Source organism: Stegodyphus dumicola, chromosome 1 (assembly GCF_044657685.1).
Source record: "Stegodyphus dumicola isolate Sdum_Otavi_A_Nest chromosome 1, ASM4465768v1".
NCBI lineage: Eukaryota > Metazoa > Arthropoda > Arachnida > Araneae > Eresidae > Stegodyphus > Stegodyphus dumicola.
The window spans coordinates 80,080,053-80,094,609 of record NC_140768.1 but is presented as its reverse complement, the minus strand read 5'-3'; the positions used below and the strand labels follow the sequence as shown (position 1 = coordinate 80,094,609).

General features: G+C 32.8%; 1 protein-coding gene across 7 annotated transcripts in view; it reads left to right on the top strand.

Moving 5' to 3' along the window:
* LOC118199634 (uncharacterized) overlaps positions 1 to 14,557 on the top strand; it is a 286,569-nt gene that overhangs the window by 115,618 nt on the left and 156,394 nt on the right. The window contains exon 1 of one of the 7 annotated variants that reach the window (XM_085816835.1): positions 10,588 to 10,610. The exons of the other annotated variants lie outside the window; for them this stretch is intronic. The gene's annotated coding sequence lies outside the window, so the exon portion shown is untranslated. Of the gene's footprint in view, positions 1 to 10,587; positions 10,611 to 14,557 lie in introns of those variants that run through there. 7 annotated transcript variants of the gene reach the window in all.

The window sequence follows — 14,557 nt, the reverse complement described above, 5'->3', positions numbered from 1 at the left end:
AGCGAATCAGCACTTACTACGTACCTACTAATGGCCGAGTGGATAAGATCGTTAAACACTAGCAATAGTTCGAATCTCCTTGAGCGAGTTGGCTGTAAGTGGTTTTCCCCATGTATAGCTAGAATATGAGCCAGGTTTCCAAAGAAAGTCATCAATGAAAACATTTTTCCTATTGACCATTTCGTCGTGTGTTTTGCCTTGATCGGTTAAACAACAGCAACTTAAAAGAACAGTTGAGTTGTTTTAAGGGGTTAAGTAACTCTTGAGTAGCGATATTTTAGTCTTAAATCGGATTTTTCCAATGATGATACTTATCACTGGAAATTTCACCATCATTATTAAAATAGCGTAGATTGAAGTATTATCAACTCATTCATTCTCTTTTAATAAAGAACAATCTCTTTTTAACCAGCTACGACGGGACCTTGTCGATTCCATATAAGGGATTTTCCCGGATAATTGAATATATATTTGTAGAACTCACCATCTCATTCTTTTTATACCATCTGTAAAAACTGCAGCTTGCGAAGTCCGTTGATGTATTTTTTTTTTTTTTTAAATCTTTCAGCCACAGTTAAATAAGCAATATAAAAAAAAAAAAACCTACAGATGTTTAAAATTTTCATTTTAAATGACACATGGAAAAGATTTTATATTTCAGGAAAATAAAATTAAAGAATGTTATACTACTATATAATAATATAACTACATGGAAGTTACAAACTTCTTTGTATGGTAACATATAACTTCGAATAAAAGTTCCCTGTTTAATAAAGCTTCATAACATCATGCACTAACAGAGTTGGACATTTCTCGGCAAATCTTAAGAAAAATCTACGACTCTTCTTCAGCTTCTTTCAACATAACTTTCTTACTGTACTTATCTTCTTGTTCTTTCCATCTTCATATTTCCTCTTCTCCTCGTCATCTTTGTCCTTTTTCAGTCATGTCCGATTATTCCATGCTAGATTATTTTGTATTTAGAGAGAATGTATTGGGAACAGAACCGTCTACTTTCACCCTAATCTGCACCTTTTCTTCACTAATATCAACCTTCACCGAACATGTGAGAAGACTAAATCAAAGATATCGGCTACGGTCACAGGACGTGTTTTAACTTTAACATCAAGAGAATCTTCGCCATTCCATTCGTCAATCACAGAAGATGATCAAAGGCACAGTATACATCAACAGCCGCTTAAAGTAATATTCTTTATGTTACTTTATCCGGTTTGCAAGCAAGAGAAAAAGTAAAAATATGGCGTCTCACAATATGGATTGCTTTTGAAAAATCATAGAACCTTCAAAGTTCATCCGTCGACGCACAAAAGGGAATCGATAGTTCATCTTTGTGTTATAGTTAATTTCTTGGTTCATCTTTGTGTTATAGTGATAAGTTGGATAGGGCTTATCACGTCGATAGGCAGAAACATAACAAATATTTCCCACGTTTAAATTTTCAGATTGTTAGCTCATTACATATTTTTTGTATCTCACAGGCCTAAATTTGAGATATAAATTTAGATCTTCAAAAACTTTATTTTGATACTGCCAGTTACCTGTTTTACGAGAGGTTTTACTGTACATATTATCCCCTTAAAGTAATTATTGCAGTTTAGATATTACCTGTGATGCTGTCGATGAAGGAAATGTGTCGACCCAAAACACACAAGATGCACCAGACAAGAAGGGTTGAATATATTTAGACCACAGCATGTGAAGTCCCTGAATCGCTTCTGCCCCGGATTCCTAGAGTGACGAAATCCCAGGAAACCGCGCATCCGTAGAGTTATTTGTTGTTTTGGCGTGCATTCACCGCGCGCATTCGAATAAACACAAGAAATCGAGACACAAAAGGGATCAAACGCCAATGTACGGCGGGCGTCCTGCCAAATGCAATGCGAAGGGATTTTCTTTCTCATTGTTCCGTCATTCGGAACTTGCTTTTCTTTTTTCGCACCAACAATAGAGGTTTTGATCACAAATCTAAGGGAAATGTGGTCTTTAGATTTATGGTATTACTTTTCGAGAAGGTTTTGGGCGTGCTATCCGCAACTTTTTGGAAGGTGTTTCTCCTATGACCTGGGTATTGCACTCTTATGCGTTGACTTTTGATTTTCTGTTCTGATGGCGAAAGTATATTGCACTGAGATCAAATGGGTATTTACTGATATTAGATGGATTCTGTGATTTTTAATCATTATCTTTGAATCTAATTATTATCCCCATTTTCGTGGTCTGTAAGAAAGTAATATTAGAAGAGAAACAATCCAATTAGGCCTACATTATTACATTTTTGTAAAATTTACGAATCCGTTTGATGCTATTCCATGATTTTCGCTTTCTCATGCAATTCAAAATGACGATTATTATTATTTTTTTTAATCTGTATGCTATTTTTCAGTTTATCTAAATTTCATTGGGTGATAATTAAGTTATTTCATTAATCTTAATAATTTAATAACTTAACGAAAGTTTTAGGTATGTAATATATATGAATAAAAATGTTTCATATACTAGATGATGGTTTATTAACCATGTAATATTTTTCACGCTTTTCTAGGCATTAATATTATTGAGAAATGCCTAGCTGCGGTGAGGTAGCTTTCTCGAAAAGCGGGACTAGGGTTGTCAGATTTGGTGCGAAATTTCCCGTATGGTGATATTTGGCGACAAAACTGGCGATATTCCATACATGAGGCAAAAACATTCTAGAATGCATGCTCAGCGGTTTTCTCGGGAATATTCTCGAAGGTAGGTTAAATCTATATATACCCTGCCTGTACCCTAAAAATGTAGTACTAATGATTTGAGTTGATTTGAGTAGTACTAAAAAATTATTTGAGATTAGCTTGAGAGAGCGATCGACCGAGTCTGGAGCTGTACTTCAGTGCTTTGTCATGAAGCTGTCTTCACCGTTCTGGCTGTGTTGCTGATAGTTTCAGCGTATTTGTCGTAGTTTTTCGACGACTATTAACGTGTCTTTGGAATTGTTCCGTGTAAAAGTGCATACAGGCGATTAAATTGTGTTTTGATTCTTCATCAGGTGTTACCATCAATTACTCAAAATCCACGAACCCATAAAACGCAAAAATAATAAATAAAGTTCTAACTCAAATTGACATTATGTATAGAAAAACTGTGACCTTTCGTATGAAACTCGCACGAATCATTTTTCTTCAGAAAACAAAAACAATATGCATCATCGTTATCATTTTAAACATTTTCATAGTCATTAAATCTATAATTTGAGCGAATTTTTGTCTATTCGTAAATCCAAACAACTTTCGATTTACATAGGTAAGTGATCGCATTTCGTTTGAAACCGCGTCATTCGAAGTTAAGAAAAAATTTTCCGTGTTGGTAACTTTCATGCTTTTGAAGTCCGTTTTTCTCAAGATTACGTCATTATTAAACATTTTTATACTTTTACTAAATATTTGATTGATGAAATTTTAGTATTTGGTATTTAGTTACAAAAACTGGATATTGGGTTCGAAGAACGATGATTCACAAAAGTATTTCTAAAAATCTATTATTATCGGATAACGTGAGTATAGGTGTAAAAAACTATAAATAGCAAGATTTTTCATTTTTTTAATTTTACCGAACCAATGTAAAGTGTATGACTTCTAAATGAATATTTGTTCGACGTGTTATTTTAACCTAAATCAATGGAAACTCATTACATGTAAAAAACCATCAAACCTAAACAGTTATTAAAACATACATGCACGCCATAGATATGTGTGCTTAATTCTGGCACTCTTCTCATTTCTTCTAAATAGGCAAAATATACTTTTACCTTCTCCATCATTATTAAAATTTCACATCATTTCACACTCTAGATTCTCACATAATAGTCTTTATTTATTCTGTATTTTCGCATTCTGGTATCTGATGAATATTGAAACCCTGTGCAATTCAAATGCAGTAGTGCAGTTTATCGGACTCCAGATATCTCGAATTTTAATTATCTGGATTGCTTTTGATTCTTTCTAAACAAAGAAAAATGAAGATTGGTTTCAGTTTATTCCCGTATTCGTAATATTTACATTTATTGTTTTTCTTTGATGTAAATGACGTCTTTTTAAAGCTACATCAATTTATTTGAAGCAGTACTCGCAAAAATTTAATGTTTATTATGTTGTTAATGTTTTATATTTTATTATACTTTAGTTCAGTAAAAAAGATAATACCGTAGTTTAACTTGCGACCAAATAAGTTACACGCGTAATTTTACGCAGACGAAAAATATGTATTTTTCTAAAATTCAAATATAATAAAAATAAAATGATTATGAATTATCTCGTACCTATATGCATAGTTTCATTGATTTATTATTTTACTTGAAAATGGTGCGTTTTGGATGTGCTAAAGCCGTATCTTTCTTAGTTTCCGAATTCGGATGGAAATTTGCTTTTATAAAACCAGTAACGCAGCAACCTTTCATTTATCTCATTTGTTTCTATGTTATTTAGAACATAAAATACAGTTGTTGTAATATTACTTATGGTAGTCATCCTCTTTGCAGACTTATATTTATAGAGTCTTTCTCTCTTGTTCCACATAAACTAGAATAGACCCTATAATGACCTGGCGAATTCTCGCACAGGCGTGAATAAAACTACTGACTCAGACGAAGGATAAAAATAACCCTTCATTAAATCAAAATTAGTTAACAGAAAGGCACGGTCTTCGTGCGTTACAAAAACACCGTTAACGTGCGGTGGAAACTAAACGTATAATATAATGTAAGTCAAGCCTGAAATAAATAGTGCAAAATAGCACTTAAGTTACGCCTAAGAGGTAGACTCGCAAGAACCTAACCGGCGTGAGGCTAAATCTGATTAGGCCAACAGGCTTACTAGCGTAACAGCGAAATAACAACGAAACGTGCGCGAATGGCTAGCAAAACACGCTCTGAAAAAACTCAGATATTCACCCGTTTAAGTATGCACATTACTTAACTTTAAATTTACATCCTGGCGAAAGAATGTGAGGGGAAGTTCAGAAGTCTAGAATAGGACCAAACTTAAAATAAATTTGTTACGCAAAATAAGGAAAACCCTACATATTCACTAAACAGATTATTTAGGTGGCTATTTCTTTAATTTTTTTTTCTTATATTGTATTCTGTAGGAATTTTTATAAACAAATAATCATTTCTGTAAGCCTTTAAATTATAATCGAAAAAAATAAACAGTAAATTTGAAAATTTGAAAAATGAATCTGTTTTCCTTTATTATTTTTCTCTTTCGGAATGAAATCGCTGACTGCTCTTTATTCTAAACGGGGCACCTGCTGGTTGTCACATGGCGATGGTTTCGCTGTAGTTACTTGGTCAGAGGCAATTAGCCACTTTTATTCAGAAATTTTCTAAAAATTTTGTGATTTTGCTAATTGTCTTTATTATTATTGTTAGCTTAGCGAAACTAGTCTATGCGTGAAATCATTCGACTCAAAGTAGCACTTTTCCTTTTCATATTTGCCAAAGGTATTTAATGCCTGTATAGAAGCTTTGGGTATGAAATTTCATCTTTGTCAGTTTTGTGTGCTTTTTCCAATTCTGAAAACTGTTATTCACTGTTGAGTTTTAATTTTGCCTATGTAAAGGCTATATATGTGGAATGTCTTCCAGTGAGTATCAATTTGAGTGTCTTTCTGTGATCCTTAACAAAATGAAAATGAAACATTTTAGATTTTAAGCAAAGTATTCCTATTTGAACGCTTGTGTTTATATGCTAGGCTACTATGAATTCTTATGCATTGGATCCAAAAAATGCACATTTAATATTAGCAATAAAGCGTGTAGTTCTAAATTAAAATCTTGCTGTGAAGCTGACTCAGTCTAACGGTCTGGATTCTGCTAGATATTGTCTTTTGAACCATTAAACACGTACAGTGAAAAGAATGGATATCTTTTATAATGTTCATTATGGTTTATTAAGCTAAAAAATAAAATAAAATGATAACAAAAAATGAGAATTATTAAGTTGTTAAAGTGAATAATCAAGTTATTATTATTTCTTAACCAAAAAAATTAACCCTTCATATTTTGCGGATGTATGAAATAATAGCTAGAAAAGCAAGACCGTTAATAATGAGCATTATTTCAGCCAGTGTGGAATTATTAATTTGTTTACCTTCCAGTGGCGAGCAATAGCTGTTTATAGGCGTTGGCTGCTACTAAGGCCAGAAGCGATGCTTTCTTTATGATGGAGGCACCTAATAGGTGGGTCAACGTTGCCTACTCTGAAGGTATGGACAAATTACATCCACGCCTTCTCCGGGATTCGAACCCGGGCCCATTGGTACGCTAGTCAGAGTCACTAACCACTTTCTTGTCTGAGCGGCGAATTATTAATTATGTAAGCGAGTAAATCTGCATTCGTTTCGGGTTCCAGCAGTGGCGTCGCGGTTAAAACTGCTGAATTGTGATTAACTCGTTCGCCTGAATTCGAATCCAGACAAACGAATTGGCTGCACGGATGGTTTTCCGCTTGCCTGGGGTGATGTATGTAAAGTGATAATAGAATTTCCATATTAGGAAATCCTCCATGAAATTATGTCATATTTCTCCATGGAAGTCGTCGTTAATCTCGTATTTCTCCCTTTAAGCTCTTGTGTACTTCGTCGTTACCAGATAACCTAACGTGCAGGTATTCCGTTATCGAGTTTTGACGAGTAATACGCGTTGAAAAGTAATATAAATCAGTGAATTCTTTCTCTAATATCTCTGTAATAGCCTTTGCGTATGACAGCATGTAGTAATATATGTTTTGTGTTCCAACTTGTGGAAGTGCAGTAAAACCTTTCTTTAATCGAACTAATTGTGGTGGAGCCATCAGATAATCCACAGAAATTTTGACATTTGCAGTGTAATTTCGTAAAAAATATTAAAAAATGCATTACATTATCTTCCTCGAATTTCATTAGAGATGTATTTCTCATTCATTCAAGTCAGTTCTCCCTTCGCGGTAAGGAAAAAATGCATATTAAAAACTCAAAGCATCTTCATTAAAAATTGTGAAATATAGAAAATCCCGAAACACTAAATGCAGTTAAAAACAGTTAAAGAATTTTTTCAATTATTAAAATTATGGTTTCTGTGCGAAAACAAGCAATTCGACCAGCGGGCAAGAAGACAAAATTTTCAGTTAACAAAAGTGAAAGTTATTTTTCTGATACCACTGGGTGAAAAGACACAGAAGTTGGTGCACCACCTGACTTAATTCACTATTATACTAAGAGTTTCAAATGTAAACAAATGGCGGTTCGTTAAGCTTAACTCGCCACTCAAACTTTTAAATGGTTTATAATTCTATAATTATTACATGCATATTGACTAAAGGCATAAAAACCTTAATCAGATAAAAAAAAAACACATAATCACTTTTAAAGCAAAAAAATGCACAATTTACTAACATATAAGAATAAAAGTACTAAGCTCACAGAACTAAGTAACAGAGTGGGAATATATATATGATTGGTGTAGCCGATTGCAATGAAAAAAGGAGGGGCACAACTACACGTTATAGCAGTTCCATATTCAAAATTTCAACGTTTTACAGGTACTCGTTCTTGAGAATGCGAGATACCTACATAGGTACTTACGTACGTCAAGGAAAAAAATCTGTTCTGAATCCATTTTACAATCCATTTGGGCAAAAACAGTCTTCTTTGTACAGACAGTATTCTGTCTGTACATACAGATGTCATGTAAAATCATCGTTCAAATGGATTCGAAAGCGGGTGAAATATGATACTTGAATTTTTTTTGCGATTACAGTACTTTCTTTTTCGTAGAAGGAATTAAAAACATGCATTACCATACAATGCTTTTACGTCATTTTGAGATAGAATAAATGTTCTTTTGAGTTGCTTTCTAGCAACACTTTTTGTTACCGTTTGACGAGCACTGTACAAAAATAACCATTTTCGTTATTAATATTTAGAAGTTTTGTATTTTTATGGAATGCTTTGAGATCGCTTAAAAAATGAGGGCCAGTGGTAAAATATGAAAGTCACGTATTAATTTGTTTTGAGGTACGAGATATATAAAATAAGAGACATCTTTAATTAATTATAAACGTTAAAAAAACCTACAATTTGTATGTGTTATATATTTAAATCTGCTTTTGAGAAGTAACGTTAATTAAATTTAAAAGATGAAGTTCTTTTGCTTTGCCAAATGGCAGCACTTTGAGAATTGGCTAGTTGCGAGATCTCGTGGAAGATACAGATCTTGTATTTCGCGCAATGGAAAAAAAAAAAAAGCATTGTTACGTAGATAATAAATGGAAGATTGCGTAATGCAACTTCACGTTCTAAAAATTTTTGAAAGGCTGCGTTGAAAACAGACCCTTACTCAAGAAGAGAAGTGACAGATCTTTACCAGTTTGCTTTCTCCTATTGTCTTGGGTAATATTCGTGGTGTGCAATTAAGCAAAGTTTTACTACGTGCCATGAGGATTACCGGTGATGCTACGTTCTAAAACATAAAAAGTTTCATTATTTAAATTTTTAGTCTTATTTTATCATTTATCAGTAAATAAAAGTCTCTTCTCTTACAATTTTTACTGTTACATCTGGGTAATCACTTTCATTTTATATGGTGGTAGCTAGTGTGCTTAAAGTTGGCTTCAAGCACACTCGATTACAGTTATGATTAACGATCTCTTTCCATTTGGGAGAATATTCATCCTTGGCTCGCTAAGTTTCTTATCTTAATTTCGCTCTTGAAAGTCATATTTTTGTTATCCGTGGGCGGTATATGTCATAGTTTGAGATTTACTGGGCAGGAAAGATTGTGCAACACCTGTTCCGTTTAGTTGTTTTTAAGTAAGAAGTGTGTAGGCGATGTGTTCATAAAAAGAGTATTGGTTTTTCGAAGTAGCGTCATAAAACTGATCCTTCCCGTAATCTAATTAGCGGGGAAGATTACTTTAATGATCGAGTGGATAAGATTTAATCGAGTTTCAGCTAAGAATTATTAGTTTGTGTGAGCGAGAAAATGAGAAAAATGTATCGTCTCCTTTGTTTGTTTTGGCATCGATTTTATTACGTGAAAGAGGTGGTTCTCGCGTTATAGGTAAATTCAGTCATCTGTTACATTCTGAAAATACATACGTATCAAAAATTTAGTACAAGTTATTTAAAATATGGACGCTAGTAGGTTTATGTAAATAATCTTATTAGTTTTCAAATCTGAAAAATGAATGTTTTTATGAATGTCGTATTTCATTCTTGTCTTATTTGAACAGACTTAATGTTTAGGAAAATATATTTTTCAATGATTTAAGTTATTCTTATTGGAAGTTTTCTTGTACGTACATTCTAAAACAAAATTTCACAGGCAATGTAAGAAACAGCCTAAGAAAACGTAGCACTTATCAAATAGAGTCGATATTATTCTTTCTGAAATTTTTCTTCAAAAGATAGTTACTATTTAATGTTGATACATTTTTCTGGTATGTTTCTACAGTAATAGATTTTTCAACGTAAAAGTAAATTTTATTTTCAAGTCAAGTAAAGTGTTGATTGAGTCACAAAGAGTTATTGTATTTTATTCAAAATCGAAGAAGTAAGTCAACTTAGCTAGTTAATGACATCGAGATCAGAAATTCTAGAAATTGCTGACTGCGGTGTATATTTTTCTTAATGATGTGTTGTTCGTATTATTAAGCGAAATCTTATTCACTCGAACCAGGGCCCACCAGCAGCAGAGCTGTAAAATTGCTGAGCACTGATTGTTCCAACCTGGGTTCGAATCCACGCGAACGGGTTGGCTGCATGAGCGTTTTCCTTATGTGTAACGTTATACGGGCCAGTTTTCCTTTAAAAGTCCTTCACGTAGGCATCCCTTCCCTTAGGCAGATAATTTTAGTGTGCTTTGCCGTATTACTAAATCAAATCAAATCACTCGATCCAGGCAAAAACAGATGTTTCTGAGGCAGCTACTGCGTTAAGACTATTCTAAAATGTCAGCTTCTAACGCAGATTTCAAAGCGTAATTGTATTTAACGTAGAATTTTCAGCAAATATCATCAAAAGTATCTCCAATTTATTAAACTCTGTAGCTTCAAATCTAATTGAACTATCTATATGCGATAAAGATACATTTTACCCAAGAAATTTAATATGATTTAACACAGAATAGCAATTAAATACCTATTTGGCCTACCAATAGCTGAGTGATGAACACTGGTTGCTGGACCATTCCGGTGAACATACTGTTAATTGTAATTTGAAGATTAATAACATTTATAATGTATTGTTTGATTTATACGATCTGTCTGTATGATACGATTGAATTAGAATGTAATTTTCTCCTTCGAAGTTATTATCAGTTCGCAACATAATGGTAACTTAAAGGAAATCGTCTTTATGTAGTCTTTCCTTTTCTAGTCTAATTTTTGTGTGAGACGGAATTGTGCATTATATTTCTCAGTTACAGTTTGTTTTCACCATGTTAATCCAAATTTTTATTACCAAGAACAATTTAGCTAATTAATTCTGAGTTTTTATTTTTGCGTTTTCTTTTCGTAGGGCACCAAACGATCAGCTGTGACCTTTTAAAGCATCGACAAGATTAGTTGATAAGCAAGGTAAACAGAAGACATAAAGATTTGTTGTTCCATTTTGCGGTAATAATTAAAATGACGCAATTTTTAAACTATTCCCGAAAGTTTTCGACATCTTTTTATTTTTTGTCTCACTCCCACACTTTTAACATTGTCTGTTCCATAAATTAAGGGAGTTTCCCACAAAAACCGCACTTTTGTTGTCGAAAGAAAATCCATTTGTACGCCTGTGTTTTGGGTGTTGCAAGATAAATATTAGCTCGGGCGTCTGTGTCAAGACTGTTTCTTTTCAGCTTCTTGTTTTGTTTTACGTGTGGTTTTAGTTAGCAGGATAGTATGCTTTGTCTTTGAAATTAGTAATTTAGGAAGCATGATATGCCCGGTTTCAAGCAATGATCATTTAATCTTCCGAAATAGAATAATATTTTTGTATTACACGCCGCAAAACCACTGCATTAATTAGCATATTATGACGTGTTGCACTGAATTTTAGTTAGTAAGTTACTATTCATCTAGATCAGCCGTTCTCAACCTTTTGACTAACGGGTACCATCTAAAATAAATTGAAAAACTTTAGTACCACCATTACATTTTACAATGATTATTTTTCAATTTCTCAATAAAAATATTTTAAAAAATATTCTGCCATTTGCACAGCTTATTGGCTATTTGTATTAAATATGCGTGCATAAAAATATTAGATTGAAAATTGGTTACCATTTTAATTATCAAAATTTAAGTTATAATACTTTAATTCTGAAATTTAATGTGAAATTTGGGTCTTTCTTTAAGGGAAATAAATTTCTTTATGTCTACGTTTATTTCACTCACTTTTAATCGTAAATTAGTACCCAATTTTTCTTCTGTATTTATTTTTCAAATATAATATGAAAGAGAATCCTTGTTTACACAGATAGTTTGTGCAAAAAGGCGATAAAAATTTAATAGCTTTATTTGGAATGCCTTTAAATTCTTTTTTTTTTTTTTTTTTTTCGGTTCAGACAAAATTTAACAACTGTGTTATTTTTGAAATCTTCAATCACAGTTCCTTCGATCACAGGAAATTTGTATGAATTGTTGTTTTTCTTCTCCAGATTTTTGAATTTAATAGTTAAAAATACTTTGTTTCTTTGCATACCACATATTTTTCTCTTGCGTACCGCCGGTTGAGAATCGCTGGTCTAGATCTTCTTTAATGTCTGCAGTTGACAGAGTTTAAAATGCTGTATAGTCTGAGGTTCTGATTTTTCTGCCATAAATTTATTAATACATTTGTAAATAGTGCATAGCCAAAACATCCAATTCATAGCAGAAATGATTATTATTGCTGTATTGTTGGTTTCGTTCATGCTATGTTGTTCGTAAAATTATCAAATGAGTCACTATTAACACAAAGCCTGGAGCCTTGTAGCCAAGGTCATAGCAATCCATTGTAACAACTCTCGTATATTAATCATTCGCATTTTTTTTTTTTTTTTTAACGTACCTTATTTTAGTTCAACTGTTTGTATTTAGTTTAATACGCTTCTTTTTCTGTACTGTGTGACAGAAGAGGAGGGGGAAGGATTGACGTTGGGGTTTGATAATTGCCTTCCATGTCAGCGCGTCGTAGCTGCAACTAAGAAGAGCAATTGCTTGATAACAAACGACACTGATTAGTTAAATGTTTTGTGAAGTAACTTGCCAAATTTAGCAAAATACTGACTATGATTTCCTTTAATAGTCATCGTACAATATAGTTACTTTCTGTTGTACAATTTTTATATGATAAAAATGGGTTAGTCATAGTATATAATTCACCATATATCATAACGGGCGTATCTTTGTTTTCCATAAAAGTAACTTTTCTATTTTAGGCCTAAAACAGATAAAATTTCCTACTGAGTTCAATAATATGCAGTAATATGTCTATCTGTCTTTTATTGTGCCAATTCTGTAAGAACATTATTCCTTTTGTTCAACGGTTCTATTTTGATAACTGATAGTTGACAGTTCTGTGTTATCTTATCATTCAGTTCCTTCATGCCTGATAACCAGGACTTTGTTATAATTTGTATTTTCTTTTGTAGCAGTATAATACCCACAGAATATGAATAAGAATTTGCTGTCGCTGACTGCGGTATACAGTCCGGTGTGTTTCATTCTGATAATGAAGAAGAAACTCGCAGTTCGCTTTTAAAATTTGCCAGTCGGAAATACAAGGTGATCCAAAAGTCACACATGTGAAACTTTCAAAAACTGTACAAATTCCAAGATACATATTAAATAGCAAACTGTTTTATAGATCACATCCCTATGCCGGTACAAACACTATATATATCATTTAAACTTTCTCTTGAAGTTTATGATATTAGCTTTAAAATCCGCTTGTTTAGTGCAAGAGGGAAATGAGGTATTCCTAAGTAGAATTAATTTTTATGATTGGGCATTACGGAATTCTCGCGGAAAAGTTATCGGAGTGTTTAAAGAGATTCTGCCTAATGTTGGTCAATCTGATAAATTGTGGAGCAAACCATTGATTTTCTGCTTTGTAACTTAATTTCGAGAAACTAAAAGTGTTCACCGTACGAATTGAAGTGGACGCCCGTTTCTTCCGAGTTCAAACAAAACGGAAGTAATCGGGAATAAATTTTATTGCAGTCATTTACAAAGAATAAGAGAAACACGAGATTGCAATAAAATTTATGCGTTGCGAAATAATGCTCAATCATGAAAATTAGCGCACGAAACAAACGGTTTTTAAAGCTGTCAACATAAAGTGCAACTGAAATTTCAAGCAATATATTCCTTGTAACAGTATAACGACGTCATACATCGAAACAGTTTACCATTATCTAGTGTGAAATTTCCAGAGTGTTTGAGAGCTTCATGTGCGCGACTTCTGGATCGCCCCTTAAAAAACTAGTCAAGACTTTTGTTTAGAGAGCATAGTTCAGAATCTGTACTTTTTTAGTAATGGACTGAAAAGGCACCGCATCATCTTTATGTATTTAATAGTTCATAGAAATGTTCTAGAAAAAAACATGAAGTGGACTTTTATGCTTGTGATCAGTATTAAATTAAAGAGATAGATATTAAGAACATTTCAATTTTTGAAACTTTCTATTGTTTAAAAGAAGTCATTTATTAAGTGACACTCATATTTCATTGCTAATGTACTTGCTTATATTAAAATGTATCGTAATCTGTATGGAACGCTGTTTTCTGTATATTAAATGAAAACTTTCAACTCATACAAATATTTAATTCAGATTTTGATTTAAACATCAGATTCACACAATCAATATTAGATTTCTGAACCGGTTTAGATAAGCTCCAAGGTATGTGAAATCTTTTTTGGGAAGGAAAAAAGAAAGGGGAAAAGAAAAATTGTGATAACTTCTTCCATTTCGTGATTGAGTGGTGGTGTTAAAGATGAAGGAAGAGGATCTAATTTTTGCATCGTCGTGAGGAAAAAGAAGTCACAGCCTGAGGTTGTGAAGCTCCATCTCTTTGCTGCATTTCTCAAGTGGTGTCCTACAGTTTCTAGGAAACGGGAACACTTGAGATGCACCTACTATCTTTCCACCTCTACGTCGAGGGCTTGGAATCGATAAAATTTACTGCCGTACCAGCCTTTAGGTCTTAAAGTTCTGGGATAGAAGATAAGTTTATTTTATTTTGTTTTAAAAGGAAGCTATACACAATGTAGCTGCTTCCATGTAGAAGATGCATAATAGAAGACAACGTAGCATATCGAAGTTGATGTACGCAATTTTATAAAAAATTAAATATTTTATGTCATAAAAAATTGTACACTTTTTGTAAAATGTTAAACAGAGATATGTTGTACTTTATTTTGCAAAAATAGATCCAAGATATTTTTTTACACTCCTTTGTAAAAATTGTTCTAAGATATTTTTCGTCATATAAAGGTAAGATGTTTTCTTTAAATAGGTTGGGGGAAACGAGTCGTCTTAATATCCACATTG